This window comes from Halichoeres trimaculatus, unplaced genomic scaffold (genome assembly GCF_033239565.1).
Source record: "Halichoeres trimaculatus isolate MK-OKI-2021-1 unplaced genomic scaffold, fHalTri1.1 fHalTri1_scaffold_10, whole genome shotgun sequence".
Lineage (NCBI taxonomy): Eukaryota > Metazoa > Chordata > Actinopteri > Labriformes > Labridae > Halichoeres > Halichoeres trimaculatus.
This window is the reverse complement of record NW_027437187.1, coordinates 12,098,112-12,117,475: the sequence shown is the minus strand read 5'-3', so window position 1 is coordinate 12,117,475 and position 19,364 is coordinate 12,098,112.

The following is a 19,364-nucleotide window of genomic DNA, read 5'->3' as shown; positions in this document are numbered from 1 at the left end:
GAGGTAAGTGATGCCGGAAAATCTCTGCTCCTCTGAAAGAGAGAATGGCTGCGGGAAAAAAAGGAGTAGCTCTGCACTAACAAACACAACACTTCATAAGACATTGTTTGTAATAGCCGGTGCAATGCAGCTAGTAAGATTCATGATTAAACTACTCTTTTTTAAAATAATCAGTTACTTTATTCTGGAGCTTTAAAGACTGTCCCAGAGCATTTTCTCTGAACACCAAGGTTATTTTGTAAAATCAGCTTTTCTATAGATTACTCCCTACAACAGGGGTGGCCAACCTGCGCCTTTCGGCGTGCTGCTGTTTGATCTATAAAAACATACATAAATATATATCGGTATGCGTAGTGGTGTGCTGATCACTTAAGTTTCAGTTTCTCTTCTCTACATGTGCTCCTCTCAATTGCTCATAGATAGATAGATAGATAGATAGATAGATAGATAGATAGATAGATAGATAGATAGATAGATAGATAGATAGATAGATAGATAGATAGATAGATAGAACTTTGTCTCGTCTGCTGTAAAAACAGAAATTTGTCTTTGGCAAGGCTCCAAGTACAAATTTAAACACACTTACAAACCCACTAAATCTTGCTTTGAAAATTGGAAATGTATTGATTTCATTTTATGTCATTTTGTTATGTGTGATAGGAAGTGTGTTTGTAAGTGTGATGTGGCTCTTTGTAGTACCACTGTAATTGTTGTGGCTCTTGGTCTCTGACTGGTTGGCCACCCCTGCCCTACAAAATAACTACTGCAAGACTTATAACATTAATGGGTTGACAGACATTTAGACCAAATGCCAAGTTCCTTTGTAGTTGATGACATCCAGTCACTGTAGTGGAAAAAAGCATCAAAAATGGGATGTATGAATATTATAAAGTCGTGATGTTGGAGGTTGAAGGTGTTAGAAAAATTAACTACTACAGAAGCTTAAAAATTAAAGGGTTCCCCTTTACTTTGGATGTCCACCAATTTTATTACACTTAGGTAATAATTAGACAAAGTTTTTTCTTAATTCTTTGAATTTACACTGAAATTTCATGAGAATTTGTTGAAAACCAGCACATGACTTCTGGCCAGATTCAGGTAAGGCCAATTTACAACCCCACTCTTGGTGAATATCAAATCTGGAGCCTTCAGTTGTATCATGTAAAACATTATAGACCTAATCATAAAGGTATATCATTTTACATGTGATCTCAAATATGCATATCAACAAACAGGGTACTAAAGAACTTGGTGAACTTAAACAACAAATAGCTAACTATCAACTGCTTATTGGGAAATTGAATTATTCACTTCACATTTCAAAGGTAATTATCAGAGGAAACAATTAATCTAACTTCTGTATTCAAGAACTAAGCAGCTTTTTATCACCTGCTTCTCTGGAAATAGCAGAAACTTTGGGATACTTCTAAAAACATTTTGTGGTGGGTTGGGATTTAATTTTAAGTAAATTATTTGCCAATCGTCACCTTTTACCTTGCAATTTGGAGTAAAGAAAGAAACCGGAAAAAAACAGTAACCCAACAATTGTGACTTGCGACAATAAATTTGGACATTATTTTAAAGAAGTTTTGTGCTAACCTCAAAGAAATAAGAAAAAACTTTGTCTAATTATTTCCTAAGTGTGATGAAACTTGCAGACCTCTAAAGTGAAGTGTTACCTATTAAAGATTGCTCTCTCATGGAGGAGACAGATAATGTCATGTCTAAAGATGGTCGTATAAGAAAATCTCCCTGTTTTCTTTTCTCCGACTTGGACTGATATGAAAAAACAGCCATCAAAAACAAAGTACATGTGGGACCCTTACAGCTCTGAAAATGAACCCAACTTTTCCATAAATCTTTCAAAAGCTTTCTGTACTGGAACAAAAGTAAAAAGGAAAAGTTACTTTTTTTAGCCAGCTGCGTAGGAGTCTGCAGTGCTTCTAGGACAACTTGGAAATGAAACACACTAAAGCTGCATTATTTACACATGTCAGACTGTTGAGTTGAAGTTAGGGTATGCTCAGAAAGAATCAGACCATACAAGAGCTAACCTGTCATAACTGTGTAAAGCTTTAACAAAGCCTGTTAAAAACATGCAATAAAAGTGATAATGTGAACAACACCAACATCTCTGCTGCAGATGCACTCTTGTACCTCCTTACAAGGTTAAAACTGACAGGTTAAAGAAATGTATGACATTCATTCATAAGATCATTGTTGTTGTACTGAATCTAACTGAACACTGAAGCAGATGACAACTTGTGTAATAAACACAACAGCTGCTGGATCACAGAAACCAGTTGGCGTAGGAGCTGGTACGACAGTATTTACCTCTGCAAAGGCTTCATTTGTAAGGCTGTGATCCTCGTCTACCTTCTTTTCACTTCATTCAGCAAATGATTGAAGGTTGTATTAGACTGGCCTTGCTTTTGAGTTCACTCCATTGATCAATAGAGGATCCATGGGCGGCAGAGATGGTGACATAACTTGCAAAAGACTGTTACTGCCGAGTGGTGACCTTGGGTGTTGAAAAAACGTTATGTTACAGCTGATTAAAAACCAAAGAACAATTTGCTGTTTTCACAGCAGAGATGAGGATGTTTGAAGCCTAGAAGGAAAAATGTGATGGTCTGTATGACTCATTTTATTCTTTGTGCATGAGAAAAGGTGGTAACTGTATTTTACCTCTTGTGTTCTGAAGATACAGAGACGGAGACTTTTTAATACAGTATGGCTGAGCTGACTGACTGGTGGACATACTGTAGCTGTTTCTAGTTCCTTTTAGTCAGTCTGTTTGTGAATGGATTAAAAACAAGGTCAGTATGGCGACAGCCAACATTGGGTGTTCAATCTTCCATTTGACTATCAGCTGTCATGTCTCTTCGGCTACAATAACTTTGTACTTTTCATGATTGTCATATTCACTTTTATTTCATAGTCTTTTCTCTCCTCTTGCTTTGATTTTTAGTTGTTACTTTTTCTAAGTTTTTTCCAGCATTGCTGTGATTTTTTTGTCTATAACTTTATGATTTACCTTGTAACAAGTCTCTCTTTGTCACCACTAAGAGTTGTGTTTTTTTTGTGTGTCCAACTTTGTCATATGCAGGTGATGTTGTTGAGACTAAATCTGTATTTTCTGCAAAAAAATAAAATAAAATAAAATAAAAGTCTGGTCCCTTCACAAACCCTCAGATTGCCATTTATTTGCGGCCCCTTGGACCAGAGTCAGCTTATCTTCCCATTTAGATCAGGGGTTGGCAACTTAGGGCATGGGTGCCATAGCTGGCACGTGAGGCTATTTATGTTGGCACACAGAGCGTTATTACAAGGAGGCAGAGGACAAAATAAATAAATGAATGAATAATAAAACCATTGTGTTGTATTCTTTTGCACAGTATGCAAGAAATTGAGCATGCTATAGATATTCTAAGGTAAAAACTTAACAGATAATGTGAAATAATAGATTTAAATAGGGATGCACAATATTGGATTTTTGCCGATATCCGATATGCCGATATATCGGAACCCCTTTTGGCCGATACCGATACCGATAATCACAAGTTTGTTTTTTTCACTGTAAAGAAAGCTAAGTCTATCCTGTACTGTAATTTATATGTTACTCTAATTGTGACGGTCTTATTTGATTAAGAAACACACATAAAACAAGACAAAAAACATTTGATTTTACCATAAATAAGAAATGTATTATTTTTTCAAACTCAACACATTCAGTATTGAAATACAGAAAAATAATTTCTTTAGATCACATGAACTTTAAATGAACAATGCATTTTTAAACATAACCAAGTTGCATTTCATTATTTTAGAGCTACTGTAACAACCTGGTGACAGACACAGAGCTCTGCAGTGCAAATAAATGAAGTGCTACATTTTATTTAAGGAGCTTATTTTTCAGATGGTAAATAATAATAATCCTAACTATCCTAACTTGAACACCCAATGTTGGCTGTCGCCATACTGACCTTGTTTTTAATCCATCCACAAACAGACAAATTGACTAAAAGGAATGAGAAACAGCTACAGTATGTCCACCAGTCAGATGGTAAATAATAATAATCCTAACTAAATAGCACCTTATCAGCTGTGCATATCGGCAGAAATTTTCATATCTGCCGATACCGATAAACGTGTTTTTAAGCTTTTATCTGCCGATACCGATATTGTGCCGATAATATCGTGCATCCCTAGATTTAAATCATGAAGTTGGAAGTGTGAGAATGTCTCCTGCAAGTGTGCCACTGCAAATCTCTTGGGAGGCCAGTCTGCTAGATCATCCATTTAGCGGCGTCATCAAGACAAACAAACCAAGCTCAGTCGTTTTTTTCCAACATAGTTGGATGAGGGAATATGAATTTCACACCAGAGATTGACAGAGATCGAGCGATATGCACCCTTTGCTGTGAAAGTGTGGTATGTAGGACGTCAAGTGTGCAGCATCTTTCTGACCCAAACATGAAAACAGTGTTAGCAAAGTATGTGAAACAGAGCAACACATTCAAAACTTCCTGTACTGTTATAAAACAAGCAACAGAGGGAAGTTATACCATTTCTTACTGCATAACTAAGCATGAAAAACCATTAAAGGAAACTTTCCTATTGACTGTTGATGATTTTATGAAAGGGGTATTGACACTTTGGGCATGGGTGTATTTTAATTTGGCACCAGTCCCTACCCCTGATTTAGGCCTGAACCACACGTATATGGATATATCCCTCTCAACCACACGAACACGGCGATTTCACCCACATAAACAGAGATTTTTAAAAACGGATAAAAAAGTGAAGAAATAAAAAAATATCCGGTTGAGTGGATCCGTGTAGCGGTGTTAAACGGAGCTGGTGTTGACGCGATGACGTCAAGCGCCTAGCAACACGTCACTGTGTTTGACTGCGCATGCTAATAACGTTCTTCTTCTATGGTTTTCACATTTTGCAAACCTGCAACTTATCGGCCAGGCATGGCATTGCAGGCTTCAGAGGCGATCGTTTTCAGTTTGGACTCTTCATATAGACAGAGATATTTCTGTGGTGTGGACGGAGATTTTTTTTTAAACGAGGGAAAAGATATCCGATCAAAAAAAGATCCATATACATGTGGTTCAGGCCTTAGAAGCTTGAACACTGAGCTTGGTACATTGTTTATCTCTTAAACAGACCCAGGAAAAACAACAAAGCTAACCTAGGAGTGTGCACACTAAGCAATAATTTTTGGTCCACTTCTTTTTGATGCTTTCACTGTAAATGTCTTAAAACTTGAAGTAAATGTAATCATTAAATGGCTAAACAATTCTGAAACCAACAATCTTTTACAAGGTTTTCATAAAGCCAGCCAAGTTTTCTACAAGTGATGTGCCAGTCAACTGCCTCAAAAGGGCTCAACCCTGTGGGTACTTAAACCATTGTTTAAAACATCCCTGTCACTGGCAGACCCCTAACCAGCAGCATGTAGACATGACACAGGCTGCCAAATATAAACACAAGTAGTCTGCAGTCACTTAAAGGCTGTTAGACAGCGACAGCTAAAGGCTGGAATTCACAGTAACAACAAATAAAATACACAAATCCCCCAAGAGGCACTGAGGCATGTGTCCATGAAGTGTAATCCCTGTTAATCCACACAAACAGCAAACAGTCAAAAGGTGATGAGTGTGTGAGTGTGTGAGTGTGTGAGTGTGTGCGTGCTGGAGTGTGAATATACTGTTGACTCTGTGGAGAAGGAATATAGCAGGAAAAAGAAAGTATACTCATCCAAACATAAGAAGTATACAACACTTCATTTGTGTTGAAGTCATAAATGGAGGAATCTTTGGAGTCTGTGGAGTGGAGTCTCCACAGGGTGAGACAAGACCCTCACACCAAGTAGAGCTGTTCACCCAGCTACCAAGCCGCAAAGTATGTGAATGAGATGAGCAGCAGTAGAAAGCTAAAAGTTTGTAAAACAAGCACCTATAAAACAAAGACCCTCTATTTCCTTGCCTCTCCTTCTCCCTCACTTTACTTTTTGTAAAACTAAAATAAGACCTTGGGGGAAAAAAATGAAGATGCAGACGTTCCAAGGGAGAGAGCTGGGATTATGTGCAGAATAACAACATCAGTCTGACGGGACAGTGAGACAAAACATGATGGCAGCTCCACAGCACTGCTGTTTTTCAGTTAAAAATAAGGACTGAACTGCAGGACAGAGTTTCTGTTACACAGCAAAAATCATCAATAATTTGTGTGATAAACACAGATACAGGTAAAAAAAAATGTTGAAATCCTTTTCAAATAAATTATTATGATATAAGGTGAACTGCTTTGCATCTGTTATACTCATATTCTGTTGAATCACAAAACTTATTCCTGTGTTCCACAATGGTTCCTTTTCACAGATTTATCTTCACAGAGCAGTTCATTTTTCATTATTAAGAATGCTGCTTCTTTTGAAGCTGAGGTGGGGAAAATTAATGGTATTAGAATTTGGTACGCCACCTGGTGTCTGTTAAACACGTGTCTGTGATCATTCAGCCCTTTGTATTCATTTTTTCTTTTGACTCTCATCCACTCTGAATCTGACATCCAAACAACTTTAGTTTGCTCATAACAAACCTTTCACACCCATCTTAGCACCATGTCTTCTAGGCAGTGGGGAACCCTCTGGGCCTTCAAGGTATTCAGTGAAGGCCTAATAAAAACTATTGAAAGAATTTTTGTACTCCTAAATAATTATTTTATTTCTTTGTTTTGTTTTATTTTGTTTTTATTTATTTATTTTACTCAATGAAATCATAGCAATGAGTTTTATATTATTTTTATAAACTTGTCCTGGCAAACAATGGGTTAATATAACTAAATGGAAAATGGATCAATCACAATTTTCCTTTAGATGGTATCTGGGTAAATCAGCGACACATTCTGGCAGGCAGGGCCTTCAGTAACTGCAACGAATGCCTGTGTAACTCAAGCGAATGTGGACACAATTTGACAAGGACAGCTGTCTTAGCCAATCATATTTTGGTAAGTTGTGGGCGGGATCATCTCCTGTCATCTTCCGGGGATTCACGAATACCTACCAAATTGTGTTGTAAAATGGCGCTACCTCTGCTGCAGAGCCACAGCTGGGTACGAGGCTCTTGCCGCTTAGTGTATCAGACCGCACGCGACGTGCCAGATATAAACAAACACAGGTAGTCTGCCAGGACGAAGAGAAACGATGAGAACTAGAGCCTTATTTAGCTGTGTTTTTGTGTGAAAGTAACACGCTGAAAATTCTCTAAATAAAGCGTGAATGCAGACCAATATCAGATTTTTTCGGTGGGAGTCCGTTTATTTGTGTTTTTGGTCAAGTAAAAGTTGGCCCCGTCTGAGTGCAGAGGAAACCGGCAGAGGAGCAGGGAGGGGGTGTTTGGTGCGAGCGCTCTGGGCTTCTGCTGCACAAAAACACTGCTGTAGGGGTAATTTCTGCCCTAAACCTTGTGATAGGACCCAACTTGTTCCATCCCGGAGTATCACTTTAATGGATAAGCGCCTAACTGTAGCTGTGAGTGAGTGAGGAGAAAAGAGAAGATCTAGTTGGCAGAACGCGAAGAGAAATGGCGGGAAGTAATGGAGAAGACTGTGTGGTTGCTGGATTACTTGAAACTCCGTTTTGTTTTTGTTTTTTTCAATTTTATATCTTAATTTTTTTAATTGTTTGAGGTTGTGTTAGGTGTTGCAGTGTTCAGGCACATGATACATTTTTAATCCCACAAAACTATCAATATACTAAACTTCCATGTCACATGATTCTGGCTATTGTTTTTATTTCTTTGTTTGATTGTTTATTGCCACGTGTGGTCCCATGGTCCTACTGAAGGCCCAGTGGCTGGGGCCACGGTTCGCCACTGCTTCTAGGTAGCCTTTGTTACCATCTTAATGTTCTTGGTACCCAAGTCAGACACAATACAGTGCAAACTCAGGCTGCTTCAGAGCCGCTTCTTGAGTAACAAGGCTGATTTTCAGTCACGCTGTTCATTGCTCGATCAGTGGTTCCAGCTGGTTGGACATGAATAATAATCCATCCACTGTCTATATAAACCAATGTTCCTGTTTGTGTCCCAGGTCTACCCTTTTCAAAAGCAGATGGAGCAAAAGGCAGAGAACAAGAACACCCGACAGGGTCTATCACAAGACTAAAAACCAAATGCCCAGAGCGAGAAGTATTTACTTCTATGTCCAATTCTGAACTGGGGCACCCTGAGGAAATTCACAAAACAACAAACCAGCAAAAAAAAAAAAAACACTATAGCAGTGTATTTCAATTGAAGGACCCTGTGTGAGGACAATGCACTCCCTGAGCCTTTGTGCCACCCATTGATTCAGAGCGCATACTAATAATTTTGTCCTCATTTCGCTTTATCTCACAGACGCTCCCTCTGCAGCAGAGTCACTCTGTACCCATCCTGTTTACCACGCACTGACACAAACAGCAACAGGTCAGGACTTGCCAAGTTGAACATGTTGTAGCTGGTCATTAATGAGGATGTACACAGTCAAGAGTGAGGGGGAAAAACAGCTAACTTGTCAAAATGTGTACACCAAAAGTTCACACAGTTGAAGATTTTCAAATTTGATTGTCTTCAAGCACAAACATAAATCATCAGGTTTCTATGAGTTTATAAACAGCATTATTTCTGGGTTTGTTCAAGATGAAGCTGATGATGTGCATATTAATGTTTATTTAGTTTGTAGTTTACTGGCTGATTATTTTGGATGGACATATTGCAACAGATACAACACTTTTTGTTTTTCCTAAAAATCCTTTTTCTCACAGTGTCACAAAACTGTAGCTATGTGTTTGTCCTGTCACAGAGTGTACCCCCTTCCTTTGCTAGCCATGACTGTGTGAAATAAAAGACACAAGTCTCTCTTGTCAGTGTTTCATGTTGGACTTCCTCTAGATCTGTCTGGTCTGACTCTGCTTCACTGCGTTTTGTCTCTGTGCTCCCTCATCTGTCAACACCCACCAGCAGTGTTCTCTGACTGCACAAGGAGCAGGACCACCGGGCAGCTGGGGTCACGAGGCACAAGATTCCCCTGAGGTAATTACCACATCAAGTTCAAGTACAGTTACTTAAATGAAATTTATCTGAAGTAGAAGTGAAAGTATCAGTTTGCCACTGACTTCAGTAAAAGTAAAAAAAAAAAAAAAAAGTGTTTCCTTCAAAATCTCTTTCAAGTCCTGAGTATTTGGTTTTTAAATCAGGGTGTGTAGGTTGAAGGGGGTTGAAAAGATGTCAGTGAGACACGGGCTCCAAGAATTGTCAGAGCATCTCTCCCTGTGCTGATAGTTGAAGTCTAACCAACAAGAGAGTATTAATGTAGAACAACACATCAGGTTGAAGAGTTTTCTCTTTGCTTATTTTTTTAAATTTTGCACTTTGTAGATGCCCCCTACGTCAAGTCAAAGCCTGCTGTGAGTTCAGAGAGTTCACTATGAAGTGTCCAGATTGCAGGACAGCTTTTTCAGAACAGAATCAGGTAGGTGCTCACATTTGACCAGACTGTGGTTGGAAGAAGCGTCAACTTTTATACGGTAAAACATCTATATTTCTCAGAGTAGTTGGACCAACCTTTAAAAGTATTTGTGGTGATTTCATATACTGTTTATAACATGGACGAAGCATCTGCGACGTCACCCTCCTTTTCCTGACACTTGAAATGAAGCCAATCTGCGGACGCAGCCACATTCACTATGACGCCAGCTGTGAGTTTTTCTTGGAGCAGCTACAGGGCATCCGGCGGTCACGTGACCTGAGCTGTGCCTCTGATTGAGGAAATCAAAATTATCCTAATAATTTCCAAACCACAGAGACAAAAAAACCCACTCACTGTACAGTGTGTCGACAGTAAAATCAGTGTTTTAGACCCAAGCCGTTTTTGAACCAGGCTGTAAATATGCTCTTTAATGCTGTAAAAGTCTGTTTTTATGGCTGGGTGTGTACATAACTTCCGGTCTTTCTGCAGCCAACCTCAAGCAGATTCTCAATGAACAGCAACTTTTAGCACTTCTGCATAGGCTCCATTTTTACTAACTGGATGTTGGCCCTTGGGGGATTTCTAAAACACAATTATAATCACAGTAACTGGAACACATGTCATCAGTTACATCCACCCCTGTATGTCTTCAAAAAAAGGTTATCAGTGGAAAATGTAAAATTAGTAACACAAACAAAAGAAGACATCGAGTAGAGCAGGGCGACCTGTTGTCTGCTTGGTTTTTGAGTTTTCCTCTATGACTCTTCTGTTCCTGGACGTGCTGAGTCCTGCAGAATCCAACTGCAGTCCAGTAGCAATGGCATTATGTACGCGTGTCGATTGAGATATGCTAAGCAGGTCTTGGTTTGACTGAGTTGTTTACATGCAACTTATTAGTCTGACTAAGCTCATAGTCTGATTTCTCAAGCTGCATATAAACAAAATGGTAATATTCAGAGGTGGGAGAAAGTCATTGTTTTGCAAGTCTCAAGTCCTTAAACCCAAGTCTCGAGTCAAGTCTCAAGTAAAGAGAAGACAAGTCAAGTCAAGTCTGAAGTCATGGGATTAAAGTTTTCAAGTCCTTTCAATTCATAAGCACTTTTTTTTAACCAAATAATATGTAATTTTAACAAATAATCTATCTAACTTGACCAGTACGATTAATGTATTTTAGGGTGCTTTATTTTTCAGATAAAATGTGACCAGCGTTACAGAACTTGAAGAGAGAAAAAGAGTGCTGACATAGCATTCAGAAAACAATGAGTGCTGAGCGCTGCAACAACAAATGAACTTTTGAAAGTGTGGTCATTTTGTGGTGATAATTCACATTAACTCATCTAATGTGTGTGTGTGCTGAGTGTGTATATATGCAGGGTGTGTAAGTGGGTATATAGGGTTAGTGTGTGTAAGTGAAGATGTTGGACTGGTTAACATTAGATTTAAGGTGTTATTACCAGTCCTTAACCTCAAATTATGTGTTAAAATTTCAGTCTTACTTGAAAATTTCAAGTATTTCAAGTCATCACGCTTAAGTCAGAGTCAAGTCCCGAGTCACTGATGTCGAAGTCCAAGTCGAGTTGCAAGTCTTTGATGATATTGTCAAGTCGAGTCCAAAGTCATCAAAATTGTGACTTGAGTCTGACTCGAGTCTAAGTCAAATGACTCGAGTCCACACCTCTGGTAATATTAGTCAAGAGAGAATAAGAAGTAGAAAAAACAAAATAATCAACACAGCAGTTTTACATTGGTTAGAGGCTCTAAATATTGTTAATATTTACAACACTGAATCTAAGAAGTGACGTCACTTCACCATTGCATTGTCTTTCATTAATATCATAAATATGGGGGGCGGGGTTTAGAGATAGTGATGAAGAGGCCTGAGTTCAACCTCAACATGTAGCCTCTTCCCCACACATCAATCTGCATCCTCAGCTTTCCACTTTGTTTGTACTCAGCCACTCATGCAGTGTAAGATGTAGTTAAGACCAATACTTCCCACAAAACTCTTAAGTAAAAACACTGGTTTTTAAAACTACTAAAAAATGTACAAGTACAAAATTGCTACTTAATTACAGTAATATGAGTAAATTTAATTAGTCACTCCCAGCCCCACATACTGAAAAAGAAATATGTCTTCTCTGAATAAAATATGTGTGTGTGCAGCACAGCCATATCATAGTTCTGTTTCTCTGCTGCTGCTGTCGGCATTTAACTCATGTGTCATTCAGTTGTTCTTTGAGACACAAGTTTAAGATTTGTTATCCTTTCTTCTTAAATTTGTTCCAAAAACAAAAAGTGTCTGTAAAATATCATCTTTTCAGCATGGGAACAATGAGCAGTGAAACATATGTTGGAAGGATAAAACTGAGGACTTGAGACCTTAAAGATGTCGGGGGTTTTGGTAACAGACAAAAATCATCACTGATTCTGTGTCTTATGCTTGTTTGACGTCAGAAACGACATTCCTCTGGCAGCAGGCAGCATCATCACAACGAGAACAGCTATAAAAAGATAAATTGCATGAAAAATGCAAAAGGGCTTCAACCCTGATGCCCCAGTCACATCATCAGTGCCACTGCTACCGCTAAGCTCGACCTGTTTCTGAGAAGCAGCGCTCACATCCTCCAGTTGTGTTCATTGTAGTCGTTTGCACAGCTTCAACGTTAATATTAGCAGCAATCAAAAAAACATGGTGTCTGCGGTGCCAAAGAGGACAGGTTGCTGAAAAAGGAGGGATTTAAATAAAGGAGACATCTGCCAAAACTCTCAGAGACTCTTGATGAGTCTCTCTGAGACTCATCAAGAGCTTAAAAAAGCAGCTCAAAGTTCTGTTCTTTACCTCTGCTGTGACATACCAGCGACCTCTATTAGCATGTCACCACCTTGTGTTAGCAATGCAACATGTGTCCCAGTCACCCCTCACTGACTCTTTACATCTCAGTATTTACATTCACTGCTCACTGCCTCTTCTCAGTGATAAAAAATGCAGAAATGTTCCAGCTTTTCCTCTTTTTTTTGTGGTTGGTGCAGAAAGCTGTCCCCACTCTGTGTCGTCGGGCTACAGATTGACTCCTCCAGCTCAATGCTGCTGCTGGTTATGAATAAAAGACACTTTTTTTTCTGTTGTAGTCTGGCCCTGCATCTGCCTGTAGCTGCTGCTGCTTAAGTGATCTCAGAGGACCCCAGGGTGGGATTTGGGGATGAAATAGAAAAGAAGAATAACAGGAAGCATGTGTGACATGACAATTGAGAGAACTTCTTAACATTCAGCTTGGTATCTGCAGGAAAAACGCCTTCTCTTGGATGTTTGCCGGCATGAGACTTCATGGGTTTGACAGCCTGTATGTGTGTGCAACAGTCTGACACGGTGCGTGTGTGTGTGTGTGTGTGTGTGTGTGTGTGTGTGTGTGTGTGTGTGTGTGTGTGTGTGTGTGTGTGTGTGTGTGTGTGTGTGTGTGTGTGTGTTCCAGTTGCAGTCATGGGTTCTGCATGGAAGGGTTAAACTCCGGAGTGATGCTCCACGGAGCGCGATGAGAGGAGAGGTACTCAGGGACAACACAAGCCATTCCAAATAGCACTCAGTCTGAATAATGCAGCAGTTTGGAAGAGGGGAGGGAGGGAGGGAGAAATAAGGGGGCAAGGGAGGAGGGGAAGAGAAGAGGAGGCATAGGAGGAGAGGTTGTGAGTGAGATTGTGTCGTGAGCGAGCAAAATAGTCGCAGAATGAGGAGAGCACGGTGAGCAGATACGAGAGGAAATAAAGTGCTGGATGAAAGGTGAGGAAGACTTGGGAGAAAAATGTCCGAATGTGGAAAAAGGCTGATTGACTGACACAGAAGAGATAGAGAAGAAGGTGGAAGCTGAGGAAGAGGATGTGAGAGGGAGGTAAAATGGGATCATGAAACAGAGTGAGTATTGATTCAGAAGAGGAGAGAATTTATGGAGCAATCTGTGTTTAGACAACGTAAAGGAACCGGAGACAGCAGGAGAAAAATGGAGAACATGAGAGGACAGGGAGGAGCAGTGGGGAGGAGAGGGGAGACAAAAGAGGACAAGAGAGAGAGTTATGTGGTGAGGCTGAAAAGATTTTAGAAGAGAGGATCATTCCCGCTTGGCTGTGGTTCTAATTTTTTTAAAGCTTTTTTGAGGGTCTAATAATAACTCTTCAAAAACAGCTCGGCTCTCCTGTTGGAGGAGCTGAAAATACCCAGAATCAAATATCAGCCTGTGCTCACATACACTGCTGTTATTAATACTGTGAGTTCCTGTGAAACATTAGGAATCACACAGTCATTAAGGGCTGAGGGCATACTGCTGCAGTTTTGAAGGTTAAAGTCAATTCACAACAACAAATAACATTAAAATGCAAACGAGGGCGCTAATGATGCTGCTTGTCTGTTAAATGTACCACTAAAGTACACTGATTGAGCACTCAACAAGTATCAGCCATATGAAGTGGTGTAAAGCAACTCAGCAGGTGGTCTGATCTAAAGGTAAACTGGATGGTGAGGTGTGAATGGTACCAATGCATGTCTGACTAAACCATTTTGACATGTTGAGCTGTCTTCCACAGCCTCCACTCTGACATAGTCCACAGACTGGTATGTTAAGAGTAACATCTGTCATTCTAAAATAATAAAAACCTCAAAACAGACAGTACAGTTTACATGCTGCTTTAGAAATCAGACTATTAGCTCAGTTAGCACAAGATTGGACTATTGAGGTGCATGGAAACAGCTTAGGCCGTGTTTACACGACGCCTGAAACTTTTGAAAATACTTTCCAGAGTGGAGAGTTTTTAAAACGCTCCTCCATCCAGCCTCGTATTAACACAGAGCAGAGCGTTTCAGGGTGAAACGCTGACATCACAGCATGCGCACTTGCGCAGTTTCCGGTAAAGGTTGTGCGCGCTGCCACAACTTCCAGTTAAGCCATTCTGGTCCAGTTGGTGGCGGTAATGCACCTCAAGGTTGGATTGCCAACCGTCTCACACAATAAAACGGCAGAAAAAGAAAGAACAACCACAACAATCATGGCTGATTTCCAAGTAGCATATATACACGCATATATCCACATTGCCAACTACTGGCCTGGCATGGCCACTACATCGTTGTGACATATCCTCTTGAGGTCGTATGTAAACAGATTATTTTCACGCCATTCTTATGTAAACCCAGGTGGCTTTTGAAAACGCAAAGGAAGAATCTTTGTGGGAGTCTCCATGTAAACGTGGCCTTAGTTAGACAGCCTTAACACGACAGATACATGACCTCAAAGAGGAAGTAGGTGACCATGACTACAGAGTCACTGTGCTCTGACACACCAAACACCATGACAAATTTGTAAAGCAATTAACACAAACAGTATGTAAGAAACATAAAAAGCTACAGCTGCATCCATCTCGGCCATCATTGTTAAAATGTTGCTTCCTCTTCAGGTGAATGAGAGGTGGTTTAAATATGCACGCAGCATCGCATATCACGTTTTCAGCCAGAAGTCCCATTCTCTTTCCACATGCATATACAGACAAGACCCCCCACTGTGACTTCCATCATAAACATTGTCACACAGGGATTATGTTGGCTGTATCTTTTACAAGTGATTGTTTTTAATGGATACCAGATTTCATGAGAGAGCTGATCACCTCAACAAGAGGTTAGTCATGCTTTTATATCATGCGACAACTATTGCTCTTTAACATCTCAGGCTTAATATCAAGGCCATACAGTGACATGAAAAACTGAGTTTGTGGTTTTCTTGTGTGGAGTCGGTTTCTCTCTTCTACAAGTGACTGAGCTCCACCTGCACCTCACCAGAGCAATCACGACCAGCAGCATTTAAGCCCTGCTGTGATTTTCTGTCTTCTACTCCTTCAGTGCCTCCATGAGCTCCCTTGTGCCACCTCACAATCTCCACCACTCTGTGGAACCGAGACGAACTAAACCGTTTCATCTGTGAAAGGTCAGATCCCTAGCCTGAATTGACCATTGGCTAAGTCCCGCCTACAAACACAACAGGCCAGTCACAGTGCTGTAGCCTTCCCATACACTCAGACATTCTCTTCCTTGATGTCCATTGAAATGCATTGCAGAAAGTCAGTTTTGGTTCTTTTTTATGAAATATTTTTGTGAGATTTTTGCATGGCAGGAATTCCACACCTTGCTTCTTCTGTTCTGATTTTCTGTTTCCCTACACAGGAAGTCAGCTGTCAAACTTTTGACCAGAAGAAAACGACTCAGTGAGGCCAAAACAAGAATACAAGTACTAAACATTTCCCAAGTCTTTTTGATTTAAAGCTCTACCAGTAGAACATAAACTCTAATCTGATTACTATTCCTAATCATACAAATATCTCCTTTTAAATATCTTATTTTTTGGGAATGAGTTGATGTATTTTAAATACTCTTTTGATACATCACAGGATTAACACCACAGCTTTTCAGGAAAAAAAAAATACACATTTTATTAAGGACTCATTCAATTTCCAGACTTGAGGAATTTTAAGGCTGGGCGTCAAACCTGCAACTACTAGCTCTATATATAGGGTGCCTGCTTCACCATTTGAACAACACTGGAACACTGTATTGAATTTTTATTTTGGGAAGTATATTTGGGGAACAAAGCCCTTTCTAGTTGCAATGATCTGGGAATTCAATTAATTTTCAGCTCGCTGCTCAACACAACCATTACACAGACAATCAAAAAGAAATTGATCATAAGAGACATTGGTAACTAATTAAATATCATAGATTGCATCAAATAGAGCTGTTAACACATGGATGAATTTAAGATATAATTTTCAAAGGCTGATCAGAATACTATCGAAAGTGTAAAAACATATGAATCAGTAATAACAAGCTTAAGCCCAGCCAGACCCAGTCCATGTGATGTGCCTGCAATCGAGGAAACCATCACAACATTACTGCCGAGGACAAGCTCCAGACAGTGACTTCACCACAGCTAACACTCTCAGGCTGATGGCTGGTTAAAAGGAAAGGAATCTAATTTGGGGGATTTACAAATGTATTATGTGCTACATCAGAAACAGGAGAAGAGTGCTGCTCCACCAACACCAGGCATGAAGAGAACCTGAGAGACACATGTAAAGAAGAGAGAGGGACATTTATAACACATTCACTTTGATATGAATCAGGAAACAAGCCAGTTTGCATCAATATGAGATTAAACTCACTTTTTTTTTTCTCTGTAAACTGAAAATAGAGCAATAAATAATTAATTTTTATTTTTGATTTTTACTGGAGCAAGTGCAGACTAAATAGGAATGTTATTAATCCAGAGAAAAGGCAAAACAAAAGTCAAATGGGCTGTATTTATTTATCACTTTCCAGAGTCTTCTTCACAGACATAAAGAGAGCATCATGTAAAGTTTTAGTTAATTTCATTCATGCAGTGTTTGCACAATTTAGGGAAAAGTGCTGAGGACCAAACCCCCAACTTCTATCTGAGACACAACTTTCTCTTACTGTCAAACTATTCCATCAGAAGTCAAAATCAAAGTGTCCAGAAAACATCCATCTAAGTTTTTAAAAGAAAAAAAATAAGCAATTCCACGAGGAAAAATCTAACCAGGAGTTAAGATGCAACAAACCATTGGGACTTTACAGTGAAAGTGTTGATAAGTACGTCAACACATTTGTTTTTCATGACAAATTAGAGATTTTAACCAAGATAAACAGGCTACAAAAATATGCTAAAAATTTCTGCCCTGAATGAGAATGAGAAAGAAAAACTGGCTTTGTTCTTGGTGACGACCTGTTTGCTTTCCTTTTTTACTAACTATTCCTTATGATGTACAGCCAGTGAAGACACAGAAAACATTTGGTGCTAAAAGTAAAATTAGAATTACAGTTTCATCAGATCTTTCTATGACAGGAAAATACATTTTTCTCCCTATATGACTGATACCATGAATGTTAAAACTTTGTGTATACTTCCATGTTCCAATTCTAACTTTTAGATCATGAAAATAATGCACTACAACATTAAAGTCCTTTTTGCAGTTAAAGCTATTGTTACAGTCTCAGTCAGGGTGTTTCCTGCTCTGTTAACTTACACTCTTTGCAATGCAGTGGCTGTCCCCATTATCTTTGCCATGTCACTGATTTGTCGATGCCTCTCCTTCTTTGATCTGACAGTCACTGTGATCCTGCTGTGAATAAACCATTAGATAAAATCCCAGTCTCTGCCTCCAACAGAAGACACATCTGTCACTATCAATGACCTCAGACAGCAAACTGTCAGCATGAAGACTCACTTATCCGTATAACTTTGTACTCTCTTGACTCCAGACAGCATGTTGCTGTAGAGGCCTTTTTGTTTCAAATTTTCCACAGTGATGAGTGACACTGAGAAATAGACTGTTAAAGAAAGCAGGGTGAATGCTTTTCAACAGAGAAAAGATGTAAGACTTTGTTTATAGGGGTCACTGAAATAAGCACAAAATCCTAAAAGGAGACATAAGTTTTAAGTATATCCTGCCCATTTCCTTGCCTCCTTTTTTATTTTAACATGGAAACGTCTGTTTAACTCCAGAGATTTTCGCCAAATGGCATCAACAGGTATTAATGTAAGACAGTGTGTGAGTGCAAACACTGCACTGCCTCATGTGTCTACCTGTGACTGGCTCCAAAAGCCATGGAAACTATATGACGTCCTTGTCAAAACATCCTTTGTTTCGGTCTCTATCACTGTGGCTTACACATGCGAGCTAACCATAGTCTCAGGTCACACAGCGCTCCCAGTCATTGGTTTTTGTTATTCTGTTTTTCTGAGCTAGGACAAAAGCTAATTGGCATTTAGATGAAAAGCACTATTTATGGAGCGTTTAATCATTCAGTTATTACAGTTTGCTCAGTTCTTGGTCCTCAGAAGTCATGTGAGGAAAACTTAATTTGCGTGGGGCGAGCAGAAAAAAAAAAAAAAAAAGAGCTTTCTATTTTGATAATTTAAGCAAGATTGAATGAAAAGGAGAACGTGACAACAGAAAAAATAAGAGGAGCCAGAAGCAGAAAAATAAAAACAGAACACAATAAACCAACAGAGAGACAAAATGCAGCTGAATCAACAGAAGCATTTCAGAGAACTGAGTGAATGTTTTTTGTCTTTCTATAGGATTCGTATGATATTAACTCCCCAAATGAAAACAACAGAGGGGCTCTTCAAGGATTGAAACACGGAAGAAAACACGACATAAAATTAAAATGACATTAAATTGAAATCTATTTCAGTTGTGTGTTTACTCATATTGTTAATGTACGAGAAATGCTATGGACACTATTTGACAGGATCAGATTTAGACCATACTTTAGTCCCTCATCTCATGATACTGCCATCTTCAGCCAAGCAGCAGCATGTTACGTTTGGGAAGAAGCCATGTCAAACAACAGCTGCGAGGTATCAGTGCGTAGTAACATGCCACATTTTACTCTCAGTAAGTGGAACGGCATTGTAACGTTTGAATCAGTGATTAATCAGAAAACTCATTAGTGGAAAACAGTGATGTCATTAGTAATGCTGTTATGCCAAACACTGTCAATGACAAAGATAACACTGAAATTTATTCAGCAGACTGTCTGCAACAATGATCCAGAAGAAACTACACAGGACACAGGATCTCAAGAACTCCTGCTAAGATCTGTAGTTAGTACACATGAGCAGCAAAAGTAAGATCTGGTTAAACCTGAGCCAGCTCTGACTCAAAGCTTTATCAGACAGGAAAGTTTTACATTTATCATTTCAACGTAGAGCCTGCAGGATTTGAATGTCAACTTTTACAGGAATAATCCTGCTTAATCATCACTTCTGGGCCTCTTTACATGTGTTTCA